The 20,247-nt window shown below is 42.2% G+C and overlaps 1 protein-coding gene across 1 annotated transcript in view; it reads left to right on the top strand.

The window, feature by feature from the left end:
* The first annotated feature begins 587 nt into the window (after nucleotides 1–587).
* The window catches only part of LRRFIP2 (LRR binding FLII interacting protein 2), a 108,688-nt gene continuing 89,028 nt past the window's right edge, over nucleotides 588–20,247 (top strand). Inside the window, exon 1 of the mRNA XM_068981625.1 lies at nucleotides 588–687. The gene's annotated coding sequence lies outside the window, so the exon portion shown is untranslated. The remainder of the gene's footprint in view (nucleotides 688–20,247) is intronic.

Raw genomic sequence — 20,247 nt, forward strand, 5'->3', positions numbered from 1 at the left:
TCACCGGAAATCATTTCAAAATCATTCATGTTGGAAATAAAGCTTCCAGCGCTTCGACCGCACCCACCCACCTACGTTCCAACGGTTAGAACTGCCGCCCCGGCCCACTCACCCAAGCCCTCTAGGCGGGACAGTTTAGAGGTGACCGAGGAAGGGGTAGCCGCCAACGGGCACGCGCATCAGTTCACATTCCCGACCCCCGTCCTGGGGGCGGAGGGGCGGGGTGGACCGCGCGGGCCTGGAGGAACTACTTCAGGAGGCCGCCCCAGCCACCACCCTACTCGGGGTCCCCAGTCTCTTCTGCGGCGGCACGCAGCCGGCCGCGGGGGGTCAAGCCCGTCGCACAGCGCGCGCCGCCGCGACCACAAGTACTTCCGGGTGAGCGGGTCGCCGACCCTGTGGCCCCGCCCCTCCTCCGCCTCCGCCGCCCGCCGCTCGGGCTGCGGCTCCTCCCGGGGGCCGGTTCCCGCTGTCTCAGCCGCGGCGGCGAGGGGACACCGGCGTGACTGACTAACCGGCCGTAGGCGCCGGGAGCCGCGCGTCCTGCCCGGCCCGCCTGGCCGGGGACCTGGAACCGAGTCTAGCTTCCGCGCCCCTCGCCCTTAGCTCCGGCAGGCTCCCGGTCGGCGAGCCGCGCTCCGGCCCTTCCCGGCGGCGCCCGCAGCCACAGCCCGCGCCCGAACACAGGTAAGGGCCGCTCCTCCCGCCAGCCTTGGCGGGGAGCGGGGCCCCCGCTTCCCGGCCTCTGCAGCTCGGCGAAGTCCGCGCTGCCGCCGACCTCTGCTGGGGGCCAGGCCCCCTCCAGCGGGCCCCGGGGTCGAGGTCGCCCCCTGCCTGCGGCGTCCTCGGGCATCACGCCGGGTCTCGAACGCGCAGCCTCGATCCGCGAGCGGGGACGGCGATACTTCCATTGTGGGAGAAATGAACTCGGGCCGCTGTCTCTGCTCTTTGGGTGCTAGGGCTCCTTCTCCCTCTCCCCGACTCACCACTCCCTCGGTCTGTCCCCGGCCGGCCACCCGGGGAAAGGTGTCAGGCTGGTGGAGGGCGTAGAGCTTGTATGGGATTTTTTTTTTTTTCCCTTCCTCCTTGACCCGAACTGAATGAAGCAGGAGCAGAACAGGCGCTTGTTAGGAGTGTCAGGGTTAATGCTTGACTACGGCCAGGCGTTATTCACACCCAGATTGTTAAGTTATATAGCTCCAGCCGGGCCTGCTTCTCGCGCCCGTGGGTATGTTGCTGGAAGCCAAAGGACCTAAGGAAGCCCATCTCTTGTTCTTTCTTCGACGGGGAGGGGAAAAAAAGTTCAAGTGTTTGCTTTGCTTTTTTCACCGTGGGATATACAAATATCAGGCTGTGGAGACCTGGCCAGAGAAATAATGGGATCCTAAACTTAAACTGCTTGTAGCTCTTTTTTCTTAGAGTTTCCATTTAATGACTCAGCACTTATGCCCTAAAAAGAAAAAGTGTAGTGTAGGTTCATTGATTGAAGGATGAGTGTGAGGATAACAGGATCCATTACTTTTTCACGGCATCACAATGGGAGGAGAATGGGGATGCGGTAGTGGAACCAGAGAGATGGAGGGCAGGGTGTGGATGAATCAGGTCTTAATTAGTGTTTAAAATAAGTGTTTCAAGATTAAATGTTTATTTTGGGAATGCATCTGTTTGGAGAGGTGCAATTTTTGGAAAAGGCAAAGTGTTGCAGATAAGTGTTACTTGGCAGGGACTTGAGGTTCGCTGTGGTTTGAAGGTCTTACAAAATTAACTTAGTTTAACCAACTTCATGCTGTGTTCAACACATGTAGAGATGATGACTATTATACTCATGTAGAATAAGAATTTCAGAAAGTGTGATTCATTGAGGAAGTTAGGTCACTCGCTGTGTGAATGAATCATTGATAGGGTTCTTAAACTTGGAATAGAGGAAAATTTGAGGTTTGTTACTGCCTGTTTAATTAGATACCTTCACTCCTAGGAAGTGTTGCATTGAGGCTTTTGTTAGGTTTGTTGCTTCATAATTATTATCATGAAGTATGGTAGAGAAACAAATAGTGGACTTTTGCAGAAGCTTTAGGATTTAGAACAGTTAGTTCCTAAGTGGATTGTTGTGATTCTACCCACTCCAGGAAGATAAATGTCTAGAAACAAAATAAATGTCAGTGAAAAGGACAGCTACCATCATTAAGGTAGGAAAAAGTTCACTCAAAGAATCTGCAGTACAGAGAACAAGCAGTCTTTTGAGGGAAAGACCTTACCCATTTGGGAAAATCTGCCCTTAAAAAGGTGGAATGAGACTTTATACGTGCTCAGTTGTGTCCAGCTCTTTGTGACCCAGCGGACTTTAGTCCACCAGACTCCAGAGTCCAATCCGTGGAATTCTCCAGACAAGAATACTGGAGTGGGTTGCCGTTTCCTCCCCCCAGGGCATCTTCTGACCCAGGGCTCTCTCTCACCTGCCTCTGCTGCACTGGTGGGCGGATTCTTTACCACCGATACACCTGGGAAGACTATACAGAGCTCCTCTTTCAGTTCTGTCATAGAAGAAAGTGTATATTAAAGTAGTGATTCATTATGGGAATGAATTCATCTTAAATTAGAAATAACTTTTTATTACTGGAATGTAACTTGATCATTTTTGGCTTTTAAAGTGTTGCTAAGCAAAATGACTTTGAATCACAGAGTTCTTGATACTCTTAGCCCTGATTTCTTCTATTTTTGGAAATCAGCTTATTTTATGTCGATTTATAAAGAACTTTATAGTTAATTATCAGTTATTAAGTAATGGTAAATTTGCTCTGTTGATCTTGCTTAGTAAATTCTTTTAATTCTTGAACTAAATTTTGGCATTTTATTTCCTTGGATATCCATTCTTATATTCAGAGTGTTCCCTAATATTGCTTTTGATTTTTGTCCAGCTAATAGTGAGTTTCAGTTTCCAGTTGAACAGAGATTCCCTTTTGGAAAATCCCTTGTGGAAACGACCCGAACTGACAGTCCTGATGGGTAGATTTGTAAGAGAATCCTTCTTAGGTCAGGATTTAAGCATCTCCACAATGAAGGGAAAAACTGATTCAGAGAATATGTTTGGCAAAGTAGATTCTTTTTCTCTCAAAACAACAACAGATCTTTACTAGAAATGAGAGGGAGCAGTTTCTCGCAAAGCTCTTTGTGAATTGTTTACCCTGCTCCTAGTGTGAAGAGGAACAGAATCAAAGATATGGGGGAGTGGGGGAGAAATCTCCCTGCACCATGTTGGGAATGTTGATGAGGATCATTTTAGAGGAAACACATTCTGTCCTCACCGCAGGTTCACTTTCCATCGTACCTACAAATAGGCGGTTGCATAGACCTTTGCCTTTGCTTTCTCTCTGGAGAATCTGAATGGAGAGATGGTCTTTTAACCGGAAATACGTACCACCTTATTCAGTTAGAAATACAGTAAAAAGTTTATGACCATTATTCAAAACTCAGCTTGTAAAACTTCAGAAAGAAGGGTTGAGCAAAATTCACCCTGTGAGTAAAATAACGTTGCCCTTTCCTCCACTTTTTCTTTTTAAGATGGTAGGGCACCATCAGAAACGATTTGTGTTGCACATTGTGCTTTCACTTTAAAAACTTTTTGGCCTTCAATAAATAAAGGCAGACTTAAAGGAATCCAACACTGGGCTAAAAACTGGGTTTATTGTATGCTGACGCTCCTTCATTTGTTCTGTTTTACCTCTGTTTTGATTGGGGGAATGGAGAAGGGATTCTGTTTCTTGTGGAAGCTCTGAGATTTGCTCCATATGTGTGCTTTTGTTTTGGTCTAGAGATGGGAAGGAGATGGCAATGGCACCCCACTCCAGTACTCTTGCCTGGAAAATCCCATGGACGGAGGAGCCTGGTGGGCTGCAGTCCATGGGGTCACTAAGAGTAGGACACGACTGAGTGACTTCCCTTCCACTTTTCGCTTTCATGCATTGGAGAAGGAGATGGCAACCCACTCCAGTGTTCTTGCCTGGAGAATCCCAGGGATGAGGGAGCCTGGTGGGCTGCTGTCTGTGGGGTCGCACAGAGTCGGACACGACTGAAGCGACTTAGCAGCAGCAGCAGCAGAGATGGGAAGAGCGGTAGATAAGAAAGAGTTCAGATGATTAAGAAGAGGTGGGAAACTGGCATCCACTGAAGGAGAGTGCTCCCCTTCTGGCTTCAGTAGTTGTTTGTAGAACTTTTTAAAATTGATAAAACATTTTAAGAGAAAATGTCCCATAGTGAAAAGGAAGTTTCCTTTCCATGATAAACTTGTAGGCTTGACTCCCTCTGCCACCCGACTCCGTAATCCAAGCGCTGGTTTCCGGTTAATGGTTTCCTGTGTGTCTCTCCAAAATTTCTCTTCCATATATAATCTCCTGTGTTTAGAAAAAAAAAATGCCCTGTCCCTTTCATTCTGACCTTTGATGTGTCTTAGACATCATTCTATATTAGCACATATGTCCGTCTGTTTTTCAAGAAAGACTAGCTGACCTGTCTAATGTATATGAAACAAAACTTGCTCATTTCCCACAGTTTAACATTCCCTGTTCAAGACATTTGGCTTCCCTGGTGGCTCAGCGGTAAAGAATCCGCCTGTCAATGCGGGAGATGCAGATTTCCATCCCTGGGTCAGGAAGATCCGCTGGAGGAGGAAATGGCAACCCACTCCAGTATTCTTGCCTGGGAAATCCCATGGACAGAGGAGCCTGGTGGGCTAGAGTCCATGGGGTCATAAAAGAGTCAGACACGACTTAGTGACTAAACTGCAACAACAAGGTTGTTTTTAACTTTCTGCTAACACTGCTGTAATGAACAGCTCATATATAAGCCTTTGCTACAGTGTGTGTGTATATGGAATTTACTTCTGGAAGTGTGAGTGCAAGGTTGGGACTTAAATTGTGAAATTTTAAAAATTTATTTCAAGCTTATATTGGGATTTATTTTATAATAGAAATTACCTTTCTTCTTAACCTTGTAGGAGAAAAGAGCTGTTAATTACTTTGTATCCTTTCTACTCCTTGCAATTTGAAAATATACTACAAGTGTATTTTATAAGGTACTTTTAAACACCTTTGAGTGACAGCTGGGTGATCTTGTTCATACTGGTAAAGGCAGAAGGAATGTACTGTGAAGACTGTGCTGTCATAGACAGGCTGCTTCATTTGTATTTGGTAATACTAGTTAAATGAGTGCCTTTTGTAGTAGCTTGATTGTTTTAGGATTTTATGACCAATATCAATTAAAAACATACACAGTTTCACTTCTTGCCCTGCAGAAGTCTGCTGCCATATATTAGTCACATGGGAAATAAGTGACCTATTTTTTCGCTTCCTTTACCTTCCACATCCTAATCTATTTATAATAAAATAAACCTCTGTGGGGTTTGAGATCCAAAATCATTTTACAAACCAGAATGCTATTGATGGATTAATTTCTCGAGGCAGAAGGTAGGTGCAGATTTAGTCTTTATTCTGCAAAGTGTTCCTGAGCAGAATAAGGAAGATTTTCATTTTTAATTTCAGTGTTATACAGCTCTCTCAAGACTAGCAGGAGTTCAAGAATCTTTACTCTTTTGAAAGAAGAGACTGGGCAGGGGCGGGGGCGGGTAGGAAGTGCTGGGGAGCTAATGCATGAGGACAAAGTTGGAACTTGTGAGTGGCAGTTTCCTTGGCCCGTGCCCAGGGTCTATTTTGAGGCCTTGTCAAAACTCTACTGACAGAGCCTACCACATAACCACAATCTGTCCTGGCCCCACTGCAAGTCAGGAAGGCCTGCGGTTTAGGAAGATGGCAACAGAGGAGGGAGCTTATGAAGGACATTTGCCTTCGGAAGATTAAGGCTCAGTTTGGGGGTGAAAATGTGCTTAGCGTGCATGTCTAAGATCCAGGGTTCCTTGTTTTCCCTCTGTGCGGGCTGAGCTTGATTAAGGAAAGCTAACAAGGGCAGCATTGTAGAAGAATGCACAAGGAAGAGCGCAGTCTTGATGTCATGTCTGGTTCTGAGTGTTTGGCAAGGATCCGTCTAATGCTCTACACCAGGGGAAAACATTACTCTTACCCCAGTAGGGAGGCCATGCCCCGAGTTGAAATAGTAGTCCAGTTCAGAGACCTTAAAAAGGATTATTGAGTTTATGCAGGAAAATAAGCTTCTTCCCCAATTCTCATTCTCTTCTTCCTATAGAACTGTGCAGCCCCATGTATAATATCAGAAACTTCTCACTCTAAATGTTTGGTTTATTACCAGATGTTGTGTTCCAGCATAGCTGCCTTTCTGTACCAGATGTTTTCTCATGAAACCTTGGTGTTTCTGTACTTAGTGAGTAAAGTGCTTGGGTTTGACGTTCTTTAACTGATCTCAGAGCTTCTTAGGCCAGAAAGCTGTTAAAGAGCTTAGCGTGCCACTTGTTTGATCAAGGCTCATGTCACCGTATTTATCCAAATCCTTGGTTAGAGTGGAGGTGGTTTGCAGAATTTGGCACACAGGCTGCATTTAGAGATGCAAAACCTGCAGGCGGTTTCCTTTCTTTTGCTTTAGAGTAGGCTGGCACTCCAGAAAACTGAGTTTTTCCTTTCCCTCAGAAATTTGGATTGTTAGCATTTGATGATGAGGATGTATTTAGTATTCAGTGTGAGTAGAAAAAATAATCACTGTTTTTCTCTCTTCTTTCTTCTTGTTATCTGTCATGTTCCTATTATCTTGTTATATCCCTTCCCTGCCTTCCCCTTCTCCAAAAAAAAGAGTGAGATGAGAGCAGAGCAGAGGGAGAGCAGAAAAGAGGTTGGGAAAACCTTGAAGTTCAAGAGCTTATCACAGTGTTTTTATTTTCTCAGAAGTAGATTATTAAAATCCTGCTTTAAAAATCACAGTCATCTTTTCCCATTGTTTTCAGTTTGAACCTTCTCCATCTTAGTTTTCCTTCACTAGGAACAGGAAATTTGTAACTGGTTTGGATATAAAATTACAGCTTTAGGAAACAAATTTAACTTTTAAGTTGTTCTGATCACTTTGTTATTCTTTCTACATCTCCCACTTTTCTCAATAGAAACATTTTAGCAGCTAGGAGCAGTTAAACTATGCTGTGTGCAGGGAATTGGGATGTTGAAGTGTTTATTTCTCTGTTAAATGGTTTAATCCCTCATGGTAACAACATTGTATTTATTGTGTTGTTTCTTGTATAATCACAACATAATTAGTAAGCATACATGTTGTTGCTAAATGATCCAAAGATTATGGGACTAAAAATAGAAAAACAACCCATTTTAAAACAAATTATTGATTTACCTCTGGCTGCACTGGGTCTTCGTTGCCACACACCGGCCTTCCCTAGTTGTGGTGTGGCCTTCTCGGCACAAGCGTGGGCTCTAGAGCACAGGCCTCAGAAGCTGTGGCCCACAGGCTGAATTGCCCCCCAGCATGTGGGGGGCCATGTGATTTCTGAACCAGGGATCAAACCTGTGTCCCTTGCATTGGCAGGTGGACTTTTGACCAGTGGACCACCCGGGATGTCCCAAGAAATCCGATTTAGATGAGGTGTTTTTCCCCATGTCCAGGTGGATAGTCAAGGAAATGAGAAGATTCTATCCTGCTGTCTTACTACACTCATCCTTTGCTCTCTATCCAAAGTGGTTTTTTAATTGTGGTAAAATATATGTAACATAAAATTTACCATTTTCAGCAATTTAAAGTAATGGCTGCACAACAGCATTCACGTTGCTGTGCAGCCATTACCACCATCCATCTCCAGAACTTTCTCCTCTTCCCAGAGGGAAACTCTCCACCCATTCAACAGTAATCCTCATTGCTCCCCAGCCCCTGGTAACCACATTCTGCCTTCTGTCCGTATGAATTTGACTGCTCTAGACACCTCATGTAAGTAGACTCATGGAGTATTTGTCTTATAAAATAGCTAGTTGATTTCCTTTAGCATAATGTCTTCACGGTTCATCCATGTTGTAGCATGTATGAGAATTTCACTTGATTTCAAAGCTGAATAATATTTTATCATATATAGATATATAACATATTTTGTTCATTCATCTGTTGATGGACCTTTGGGTTGCTTCTGCCTTTTGGCTCCTGTGAATAATGCTTTTGAACACAAGTATATATCTGTTTGAAGCCCTGCTTGCTTTTCTCTTGGATGTATACCCATAAGTGGAATTGCTGGATCATATAATAATTTTGTGATTATTTTTTGAAGACTTGCCATACCATTTTCTGTAGCAACTGCACCATTTTATAGTGTACAAAGGTTCTAATATCTCTGCATCTTTGACACACTTGTGTCAAAGATTCTCCCTCTTTGTTTCTTTCTAAAAGCAGTAGCCATTCTAGTGGGTAAGTGGTACTATCTCATTATGGTTTTGACTTGCATTTCTATAATGATTAGTGATGTTGAGCATCTTTTCATGTGTTTTTTGATCATTTGTATATCTTTGGAGAAGCAGCTGTTCAAGTCCTTTGTCCGTCTTTGAATGTGTTGTTGTAGTTGTTGTTGAGTTTCAGGGGTTCTCTATATATTCCACATGCTAATCCCTTATCAGATATATGATTTGCAAATATTTTCTCCCATTCCACGGGTTGATTTTTTTTTACTCTGTTGATAGTGTACTTTAATACACAAAAGTTTTTAGTTTTGAAGTCCACTTCCTCTAACTTTTCCTGTTGGGGGCAGGAGTCTGAGCAAAGTTAAACTGTCTTCTGTTTAGGGTCTCATGAAACTGCAATCAGCTCATGCAGTACAGTTTCATGGCTGGGCTGTATTCTCACCTGAAGACTCAACTAGGGGAAAAAAATTGCTTCTAAGCTCACTTGGGTTTTTGGCAGAATTAATTTTCTTGTGAAATTATGACTGAGGCTTCTTGCTTAATAGAAATTGCTCGGTCATCTGTAGGCTGTCTTCAAGCTCCTAAAGGCTGCTCTCAGCTTTTAGGGGCAACCTGAAGTTCTTGACCCTCGGATGTTCTGACCACTTCATCAAAGCATCAAGGAAAGCCCAAGGCGATTCTACAGGCTAGACGGCCCCATGTAGTATGATGTAATCATGGGGATGACGTCTTGAAACCTTTGTCATAGTCTGTTGGTAGAAGCAAGTCATGAGTTCTGCCCAGTTTCCAAGGGAGTTGTTCACACAAAGATGTAAACCAGAGTGGGAAACCACCATAGCATCAGCCATAACTGGTTACAGAAAGCACGTATTTGATAAACCTATTTTAGTGTAAAAAAATATGTGCACTTGAGTATCTTCAAATGGTGGAAAACTGCTGTTTTTTAATCATTGTTTTGTAGTATTTTATTCATTATTTGTTCCTACTTCTCCGTGCAACATTCTAGTTTTGCAATTTTAAATCGATAGTTGTGTCTTCCTTATAACTAGATACTATTTACAACTTAAGCCAAGAATTAATATCATGATTGTTTCCTTTCTTGTTTAACTTTCTTTCTCACCCCTCCCCCCTACCCTGAGATTTAAGGACCTTTTTTTTTTTTGGAGGGGGAGAGGGTTTTCTAGTCACCTTATTTTCCCCAAATGCTCCAATAGATTTTTCACATGTCTACTCTTTCTAATTTAGTAATTTGTGGTTTATTTGTGAAATACCTATAGAGAAATAGAAAACAAAAATTCAGTTTCAGGAAGAATAATAAAATAAGCACCTATGGTCTCACTACCTAGACCAAGAAGTTGAACATTCAGTATCCTCAAAGTTTCCTGTAAATATTCTTAAATGGCAGCTCTTTCCCCTCCCAGTAATCATAATCCCATTTTACATGGTACCAACTCTTTTGGAACCATTCCCTGCCTTGATCTGTAATCACATACCTTCCTCCAAATATGTATTTCTGGTCAATTTGTGACTTAATTTTGAGAAACTGAATGGTTTGATCACCTTTTTGTGTCTGTCAGGTTAGGCTAACCTACTGTAACAAACAACACCGAAGTCTCAGTAGTTTAACACAGTAAAGCTTCTTTCTCACTCCCACTGGCAAAGGAGTAGCTGGTTCCACTCGGTCACCTGAGGACCGAGACCACTTTCGTCGAGTGACTCTGCTTTTCCATGGGACTCAGAGACTTTCACACTTGTGCTGAACTCTCTGCCTCTGGCGGACAGATTTGAGGGCAAAGAGAGGGAGCGTGGTGGGTCACACTTGTGCTGAACTCTCTGCCTCTGGCGGACAGATTTGAGGGCAAAGAGAGGGAGCGTGGTGGGTTCCATGGCACATTTGGTGTGCCTGGACTAGTACGTACGTCATTTTTGTCCACATTCCATGAGCCAGAATTCAGTCGAATAGCTGCTCCTCATGCGAGGAAGGTCGTGAAATGTATCACGTGTGTGTGCTCAGTTGCCCAGTCGTGTCCAACTCTGAGAGACCCCATGGACTGTAGCCCATCGGGCTCTTCCGTCCATGGGATTCTCCAGGCAAGAATACTGGAGCGGGTTGCCATTCCCTTCTCCAGGGATCTTCCCGACTCAGGGTTCGAAGCCGAGTTTCCTGCATCTCCTGCATTGCAAATGGGTTCTTTACCACTGTGCAACCTGGGAAGCCCCAGAAATGTAGTGTAACTGTGAGCCAAAAAGGGAAATGACTCGATGAACAGTAGGCCGATTTCTACCATAGTGTTTATCCCTAGGTAGTATCTATTTTGACAGCTTTGAAAAACTGAATGGCAAATATAAACCTAGTTAAGAACAGAAAGGTCCATGTTGCTACTATTAAATGAAGGCTGACAGGAGCAGATGAGCTGAACAGAGTCTTTCTTGAGTCCTTTCTGCTAAGTCCTTGGGAAAGTTTGCTAATAAGTCCTGAGAAACCCTAAGACTCATCACAGTCAGGGCACCTGGTGGAGCTGAAGTCTTTACAAGGTATTAAGTACCAAGAAGAAATATGGTTGGGGAAGTATGCTGTTCTCTCAGGCTCTTCCTGCTCTATCTGTTAGCAGTAGGTAAAAGTGGAATATATCCATGGTGTGAAATATGGCCTCCCTCCCATCTAGGCAGCTGAGGGTGGAACCATGGGAACTTCATCAGCATGGGGTCAAGAGAGACTAAATTCAGATTAAAAGCCAGGGCCAGCTCAGCTCATATTAAAAAGAAGTCTCAAAGGCTGTGGAGATTTGGGCGATGCCGCCCTCTATTATGTCTCTGGAACCAGTGGCTGCTTCAGTCTGTAGCTTTCTTCCTGGGATGCCCATCACCCTGGGATGGCTTGATCCCGTTCACCTCTTCCGTCTTGGATTTATTTCCTGTATGCTATGTTTCCTCCTTTTTGATTTTCTCTTTTATTAGAGAGGTACCTTTAGTAACTTACTAACATAGGGTGTAAAAGATAAATTTTTTGAAAACGTGGGTAGCCTGAAGTCTTTTGTAATCAAGTTTGAGAATAGACCCTGGGGGAGAAAATGGCAACCTACTCCAGTATTCTTGCCTGGAAAAATCCCATGGACAGAGGAGCCTGGCAGGCTACAGTCCATGGGTCACAAAAAGTCGGGCATGACTGAGTGACTAACACACACACACACAGCCGAGCATCCTTGCATGAGAACAGAGCAGTGTGGCTGAGCTTAAGCCACACGGGGGTCTGTACTTTTCTTTCAGGAATGTGAAGGCATCACTCTATTGTCTTCTTGTTGCCAGAATTATTTTTGTTCCCGGAAGACTGAAACCATTCTAATTGTCAATCCTTTATCTGTGACCTGATCTTTTCATTCCTGGAAAACTTGTAAAATCATTTTTGTTCCCATGCTTGTAATTAACTATAAGAATTCCCTGTGAAATACCTTGGTGTAGATTGCCTTCTGTAGGCCTTTTGAATCTGGTGACTCATGGCCTGAACTTCAGGAAAGTCATTACTTTCTAGAATTAGTCTGGCTGCAGTGGGTCTTAGTTGCAGCATGTGGGGTCTTTGCTTGTGGCATGCGGGACTAGTTCCCTGACCAGGGATCAGACCCAGGCCCCCTGCGTCGGAGAGTGGAATCTTAGCCACTGGACCACCAGGGAAGTCCCAGGGAAGATATTTTATTAATGATTTCTTTTTCTTTGTGTGTGCAAATGTCAGCGTGTGTGTTGGGGGGTTGGGGGTAGTGGATGAGTAGGTATGGGAGGGTCTGTTCATTTTTATAAGAAGGAGCCCACCAAGTGTTGGTATTGCATCTCTTACGAGCAGAAGTAATGTGTCTGGAGTGGCCCTCGTTGCCTGTGTCTTTGGATTAGAGTGGCACATGGATCACCGACTCTCACAGCTGTGCTCTCTTTTCTAATCCTTCCCTCACGAACACTGTACTTACATCATATTTTATCTGTTGACTTCTTCCTTTTATGAGCCTAATCAGTACCTTGCCTACCATTTCAGAGAATTATTTTTTCATGCATTGAAGAAGGAAATGGCAACCCACTCCAATGTTCTTGCCTGGAGAATCCCAGGGACGGCGGAGCCTGGTGGGCTGCCGTCTATGGGGTCACACAGAGTTGGTCACGACTGAAGCGACTTAGCAGCAGCAGCAAGACAAGTTTAAGCTACACAAACCTGACCAGCATGGCCCAAGAGAAGGGAAATGTTGGCATCTTCGTTTCTGCTATAAAAGTACCTTGTGTCACCACTATTTTTCCCCCAATGGGTGAATGCATGGTGGAAGAATCATAGGGATCTAAAGAGAAACCCAGAATTTCAAAGAATTTTGCACTGGTCTAAACATGTAGAGTTGAACACTGATGCCTTACCCAAGACTTGGTAACGTTAATGGTTACTTCTTTGTTCTAATTGGCAGATAACTTATTCTTCTATCATATTTTGATTTTTACTTTTTTTCATGAAAGTATTTCAGTTATAATTACACATATTTCAGAAAGAAAACACACCCTTGTAAGTTTAATAGGAGAACAGGTAGTTCTTTTTAATGTTGCTTCATACCTAGGATAAGATCTGATACAGTGCCTGAAGAACTGTGGACAGAGGTCCGTGACATTGTACAAGAGGCAGTGATCAAGACTGTCCCCAAGAAAAAGCAACGCAAAAGGGCAAAGTGGTTGTCTGAGGAGACCTTACAAATAGCTGAGAAAAGAAGAGAAGTGAAAGGCAAAGGAGAAGAGGAAAGATATACCCATTTGAATGCAGAATTCCAAAGAACAGCAAGGAGAGATAAGAAAGCCTTCCTCAGTGATCAGTGCAAAGAAATAGAGGAAAATAAAATGGAAAGGACTAGAGATCTCCTTCAAGAAAACTAGAGATACCAAAGGAACGTTTCATGCAAAGATGGGCACAATAAAGGACAGAAATGATATGGACCTAACAGAAGCAGAAGATATTAAGAAGATATGGCAAGAATACACAGAAGAACTATACAAAAAAAGATCTTCATGACCCAGATAACCACAATGGTGTGATTACTCACCTAGAGCCAAATATCCTGGAATGCAAAGTCAAGTGGGCCTTTGGAAGCATCACTATGAACAAGGCTAGTGGAGGTGATAGTATTCCAGTTGAGCTATTTCAAATCCTAAGAGATGATGCTGTTGAAAGTGTTGCACTCAATATGCCAACAAATTTGGAAAACTCAGCAGTGGCCACAGGACTGGAAAAGGTCAGTTTTCATTCCAATCCCAAAGAAAGGCAATGCCAAAGAATGTTCAAACTACCGCACAATTGCACTCATCTCACACACTAGCAAAGGAATGCTCAAAATTCTCCAAGCTAGGCTTCAACAATACATGAACTGTGAAATTCCAAATGTTCAAGGTAGATTTAGAAAAGCCAGAGGAACCAGAGATCAAATTGCCAACATCCGTTGGATCATCAAAAAAGCAAGAGAGTTCCAGAAAAACATCTACTTCTGCTCTATTGACTATGCCAAAGCCTTTTTTAAAATAATATAAATTTATTTATTTTAATTGGAGGCTAATTACTTTACAATATTGTATTGGTTTTGGCATACAGCAACATGAATCTGCCACAGGTGTACGTGTGTTCCCCATCCTGAACCCCCTTCCCACCTCCCTCCCCTGCCAAAGCCTTTGACTGTGTGAATCACAACAAACTGTGGAAAATTCTTTAAGAGATGGGAATATTAGACCACCTGACCTGCCTCTTGAGAAATCTGTATGCAGGCCAAGAAGCAAACGTTAAAACTAAACATGAAACAACAGACTGGTTCCAAATCGGGAAAGGAGTACATCAAGGCTGTATATTGTCACCCTGCTTATTTAACACCCTGAATTGCCAGGCTGGATGAAGCACAAGCTGGAATCAAGATTGCAGGCAGAAATATCAATAACCTCAGATATACAGATGACACTACCCTTATGGCAGAAAGTGAAGAAGAACTAAAGAGCCTCTTGATGAAAGTGAAAGAGGAGAGTGAAAAAGTTGGCTTAAAGCTCAACATTCAGAAAACGAAGATCATGGCATCTGGTCCCATCACTTCATGGCAAATAGATGGGCAAACAATGGAAACAGTGAGAGACTTTATTTTCTTTGGTCCAAAATCACTGCAGATGGTGTTTGCAGCCATGAAATTAAAAGATGCTTGCTCCTTGGAAGAAAAGCTATGACTAACCTAGACAGCATAGTAAAAAGAGACATTACTTTGCTGACAAAGGTCCATCTATTCAAAGCTATGGTTTTTCCAGTAGTCATGTATGGATGTGAGAGTTGGACTATAAAGAAAGCTGAGCATTGAAGAATTGATGCTTTTAAACTGTGGTGTTGGAGAAGACTATTGAGAGCCCCTTGGACTGCAAGGAGATCCAACCAGTCCATCCTAAAGGAGATCAGTCCTGAATATTCATTGGAAGAACTGATGCTGAAGCTGAAACTCCAATACTTTGGCCACCTGATGCGAAGAACTGACTCATTTGAAAAGACCCTGATGCTGGGCAAGATTAAAGGTGGGAGGCGAAGGGGACAATAGAGGATAAGATGACTGGATGGCCTCACCGACTCGATGGACATGAGTTTGCGTAAACTCCGACAGTTGGTGATGGACAGGGAGGCTTGGTGTGCTGCAGTCAATGGGGTCACAAAGAGTCGGACATGACTGAGCAACTGAACTGAACATATCTAGTTAATTGGAAATAGAGAAAAATGCCTTCTTACAAAGTATGTAGGTCTGGTGTTAGATTAGATTTAGGTTTAGATTTGTGTTTGAAAATACCCAGCTCCCCACCCACCTACCCACCCACTTGTGGCTCAACCGAGATTAACTTTCGCCACGGGATTTACTTCTGAGTTTCGCTTTGTCACTTTTGCTATTGTGATTTCAGATTTTTTTTTTTATCAGTTACACCTTGTATTTCTGAAACATTTTACAGTTTATAAAAACATACTCAACATATCCACTTGATCTTTAAAATGACCCTTGTGATGGGAAAAGATGTTTAAATAGTTCAAGACTTGTTCATTGAAAATCACAAAATGTTAGAGAAAGAAATTAAAGATCTATATGACTGGCAAGACATTCCATGTTCATGTTTTGAAATGTTAATATTGTTAAGATGACACTGCTGTACAAATTGATCTTGGACAGTGCAGAATTCAATTTTTGGTGCAGAAATAGTCATGCCCATCTTAAAATTTATATGGCAAGATAAGGGACCCAGAACAGGCAATACAGTCTTAAAGAGGAACAAAGTTGGAGGGCTCATACTTCCTAATTTTAAAACGTACTCTAAAGATACAGTAATCAAGACGGTGTAATACTGGCATAAGGATATACATATTAATCAATGGAATGGAATTGTGGGGCCAGAAATAAACCTTTACTCTTATATTTAGTTGATTTTTAACAAGGGTACCAAGACAGTTCAGGAGGGAAAGAACTGTCTTTTAAACAAATGGTACTGGAAAAAGTAGATATCCACATGCAAAAGAATGAATTGGATCCCTGCGTCACACCGTATAAAAAACTAACTCAGAATTGATTATGTAAAAGCTAAAGCTATAAAACTCATAGAAGAAAATGGAGTAAATCTTTGTCACCTTGGGGTGGACAGTGCTTTCTTAGCTATGCACCGTCAAAGTCTTACAACCAAAGGAAAAAATAGATGAATTGACTTCCTCAAAATAAAAACCTTTGTGCTTCAGAGAACACCATTCTCTGAATAGTGAAAGTGTATGTAGACAGGACTTCCCTGATGTCCAATGGTTAAGACTCTCACTTCCGCTGCATGAGGCATGGGTCAGGGAACTAAATTCTCACATGCCCTGCAGTGTGGCCAATAAATAAAATAATTATTTGATTTTAAAAAAGGAAAGAATACATAGAAATGGTATAGCTACCTTCTCTCTGACCTCTTTACAATATTAATTTTCTGATTGTACTCTTTCTTCCACTTACAAGGCAGTGATTAGTATGTACGTAGTGCCTTGCAAATTTTCAGTAGATCTTCATTGAAAAGGGAAAAATTAAAGGTATATGATTTCTTTTATTAAAATTTCCTAATTTTAGAATCTCCTTCATATTACATTAGAAAATCATATCCTTGTTTCACACTTCTACATTTTTCCTTTGTTTGGGGTTTTATCACCTTTGTTTGGGATTTTATCACTTTTGTTTGGGGTTTTTTTGGTCACCTGAGCTTCTATTTTTAACCCTAGTACTTCTGCTGTTTTCTTGTTTTCTGCTCTATTTCACACTTTTAAGAGGGACCTATCTTCAATTGTATGTAATTTTCTCTCTCCTTCCCATTCAGTCTCTGAACATGCGACCATACATTTCTGAGATAATTAAAGGTGTGGGGAAAGGAGTCCATTCAAATGGTACTACTTGAACATGGTTTACTTCTTAGGGCAGACTGAGAATGCAGCTGTTGGTAAGAGTGAACATGGTTTACTTCTTAGGGCAGACTGAGAATGCAGTTGGTAAGAGTACATCTTCCTGATTTAGGCTCTGCACAGTTGATGATGTGGTATTATAAATCATGTTGAACATACAGCCCGTTAGAGTTCGCTTATTGAATAACATTGTTAGCAAGGAAGGAAGTTTGCCCCTGGCATGTACTCTTACGAAAAGAGGAAATGGAAAGATTATTGGTTGTATTGGGTATATAAGAATACTATATATTCAAAATATTAGACTTCAAAAAACATTTTTGGCAGTTCTTAGGACGACTGAATGTGGAAGTAAGAGATGTGACTATACGAGTCCTTGACCTTTTATAGGCCTTGTATTTATAAAAGATGAGTTTAAATTAACCATTATAGGTTCTGATACTTTTCCTGAGATTTAGTTTATATTTAGTATCTCTCTTTCTTTGTCCTACCAGGCCCTCCAGTTTTGCCTTATATATGTATTTTTCATTTTTCACTCTGCCTCAAGTTCTGGGTGTTCCTTTTGTTGCTTTTGTGGGTTCTGGGTAATGGTCTCATCTAGATATTTCAGAATTGATGTCTTTGCAATCCCTCCCTTCCTTCCTTGGTTTTCCTGTCCCCCTCTCCTCCCCCTGCTCTTTGTGCCCTTCCCCCTCCTCCATTTTTTTTCTCTTTTAGTCCAGAAATTCATGTTCTCTTCTTTTCCCATAATCTTTCTAATGTATACATAACTATTGGTATTCTTCTATACTGTGATTACCTCTGCCTTCCTTTTTATTTCAAAGCAAGATTTTGTAATTGCAATTCCCAGTTACCATGCCTCTTGTTCATGTAGTCATCTACCTTTGTCAAACAGTTACTTTTTTCCCAGCACTTTACTATAAAAAAAATCTCAAACATGCAAAAAAGTTGAGGAACTCCCTGGTAGTCTAGTAGGTAGGACTCCACACTTGCACTGCAGGGGCCCAGGTTTGATTTCTGGTCAGGGAACTAAGATCTCGCAAGCTGCATGGCACAGCTGAAAAAAAAAAGTTGACAGAGGTCTGTGAACACTCTTGTACCTACCACCTGGATTCTACTACTGATATTTTATTATATGTTGTCACCCATACTGTCCTTTATCCATTCTTCTTTCTATCCATTATTCCTTATTTTTGGATGCATTTCAAAATAAGTAGAAGGTATCAGTACACTTCTGGAGAAGGCAATGGCACCCCACTCCAGTACTCTTGCCTGGAAAATCCCATGGACGGAGGAGCCTGGTGGGCTGCAGTCCATGGGGTCGCTGAGAGTTGGACACGACTTAGTGACTTCACTTTCACTTTTCACTCTCATGCATTGGAGAAGGAAATGGCAACCCACTCCAGTGTTCCTGCCTGGAGAATCCCAGGGACGGCGGAGCCTGATGGGCTGCCGTCTTATGAGGTTGCACAGAGTCGGACGTGACTGAAGCGACTTAGCAGCAGCAGCATCAGTACACTTCAACTCTAAATGTTTCAGTATGTGCATCATTGACTAGAGGTCAGTATTTGTTTGAAGGTCCTTTTCTTTTGAGGTGGTGCATAGAGATATATGCACAGATCTTAAGTGTACCATTTAATGATCTTTGTCTTTCTAAGTCATTTTGTATTCTAATAGGTGACCAACACACATTATACAGTTATAACTCTGAACGTGTGTATTCATTCAGATTTTCCAAAAAAGACTTTGAATACCACAGAATACCTTAAAATGTTTTTTAGCATGGCCAGTGATATCACAAGAAGCATACTGGTAGAAGCAATTTTGAGGATACTTTTGTTTAGTTAAAAATAAAAAATTTTAAAGAAAGGCTAGAATGCCCTTTTGTCAGCTTCATAAGCTAAATATGTAAAAGAGCTAGTTAGTTCAAGACACTTGAAACATTTTGTCTGCTAAGTGCTTGCATTTATCTTAACTCACTTGAGCCTCAACATTAGCCATGTCAGATAGTGGGGACAGTTGTTATTTCTGTTCTTTGGGTGAAGGAAGGAAGGCGTAGGCAGTGGGAAGAGCAGAGCAGCAACTGGTCACGCAACCAGCTCAGAGCCTCTGGCTTTAAATCTTATCCAGTGGCAGCAGCTCCAGTCGCTCTAATTTCAGTTCAGGTGCCATTCTGGATCTTGGGATTTGCTTATAAGTAACTACCAAATGTTTTATTGTATGGACTTGGGTTACCTGTAATGACAATGCTGACACAAAAGACTTAACGCCAGTATGTTGAATTCTCTATGATGAAATATAATACTTACGATATAAGGGAACTGCAGCCATCAGGATCCAGAACTACGTGTGCTATATTTAGCATATGACACACTGATATTCTGTTCTCATAAAAGTGAACTGTATCATGATTGAAATGCACTTAATGTGGCAAAATGCCTGTTTTTCAGAAATGTATTGCATGAGAAGCTTATTGGAGAAGAGAAAGCCTTATTGATCTATCTGTTTTGGAAGGTTTATATTTCACAGCACCCTTTCTTTCCTTTAGGTAGACAAATACTTAATGACAAAACCATCTGGAGAAGATCAACTTGACGTTGGATAAAGGAGTTCACAAAAATGCAGGCAGTTTTGTTCTTGTCAGGGGGTGTAAACGTTTAGCTCTGGGTTTGGTTGATAGCACTAAGGAAAAGCTGGAAGAAATTAACATGGCTCCCAAAGAAAACTGTTCTTGAGAAAACCTCCTTGGAATAGAAATTTACTTTAGAATCCTTTAGAATCAGAAACTGGAAATAATTTATTTGAGGTCACCTTCGAGTCTATCTTTAATTTTGTCATTTCATTGAAAAGTAGTTTTCTATTGTCTATGCCAGAATCCTTATTTCTTTTAAGGCTTCCCCCTGTCGGTGATGTAGACTCTTCCAGAGTTATTAGAAGATGGTTGCATTGGAACTGAAAACCTTACATTTTTCTGACGTCAGTAAGGATGTCTCCTTACAGAATACAAACAAAGTAATTTTTTCAAAAGCCCTCAGTTGTTTTTTTGAAATAGGTAATGACTGATCTGCCTCGCGTGCAGATGAAAAAGGTGGCGGGATCTGGCCAGCTGTGCATGAGAATGCCTGGGAGCCCTCGTAGATGGCTCTCAGAGGACACGGGAGACAGGAAGTCGTCTCCGCTTCCTCCCTGTGATCCTGCGCCTCTGTCCTTTTCGCTGTCGACTTCCTCTCAGGGTGGCTTAGCCTGGAGCTTGTTGAAACAGTTTTGGTTTTTAGGCATTTGTAAGAAAAGATCATTCTTTTAAAACTTTGGTTTATGTAATGTTTTTTTGGCAGTGTGGGTCTTTGTTTCAGTGCACTGGCTTCTCGTTGCAGTGGCTTTTCTTGTTGCAGAGCGCAGGCTCTAGGGCGCTCGGGCTTCAGCAGTTACGCGCGGGCTTAGTTACTCCATGGCACGTGGGGATCTTCCTGGATC

The sequence above is a fragment of the Capricornis sumatraensis genome, chromosome 10, assembly GCF_032405125.1.
Source record: "Capricornis sumatraensis isolate serow.1 chromosome 10, serow.2, whole genome shotgun sequence".
Lineage (NCBI taxonomy): Eukaryota > Metazoa > Chordata > Mammalia > Artiodactyla > Bovidae > Capricornis > Capricornis sumatraensis.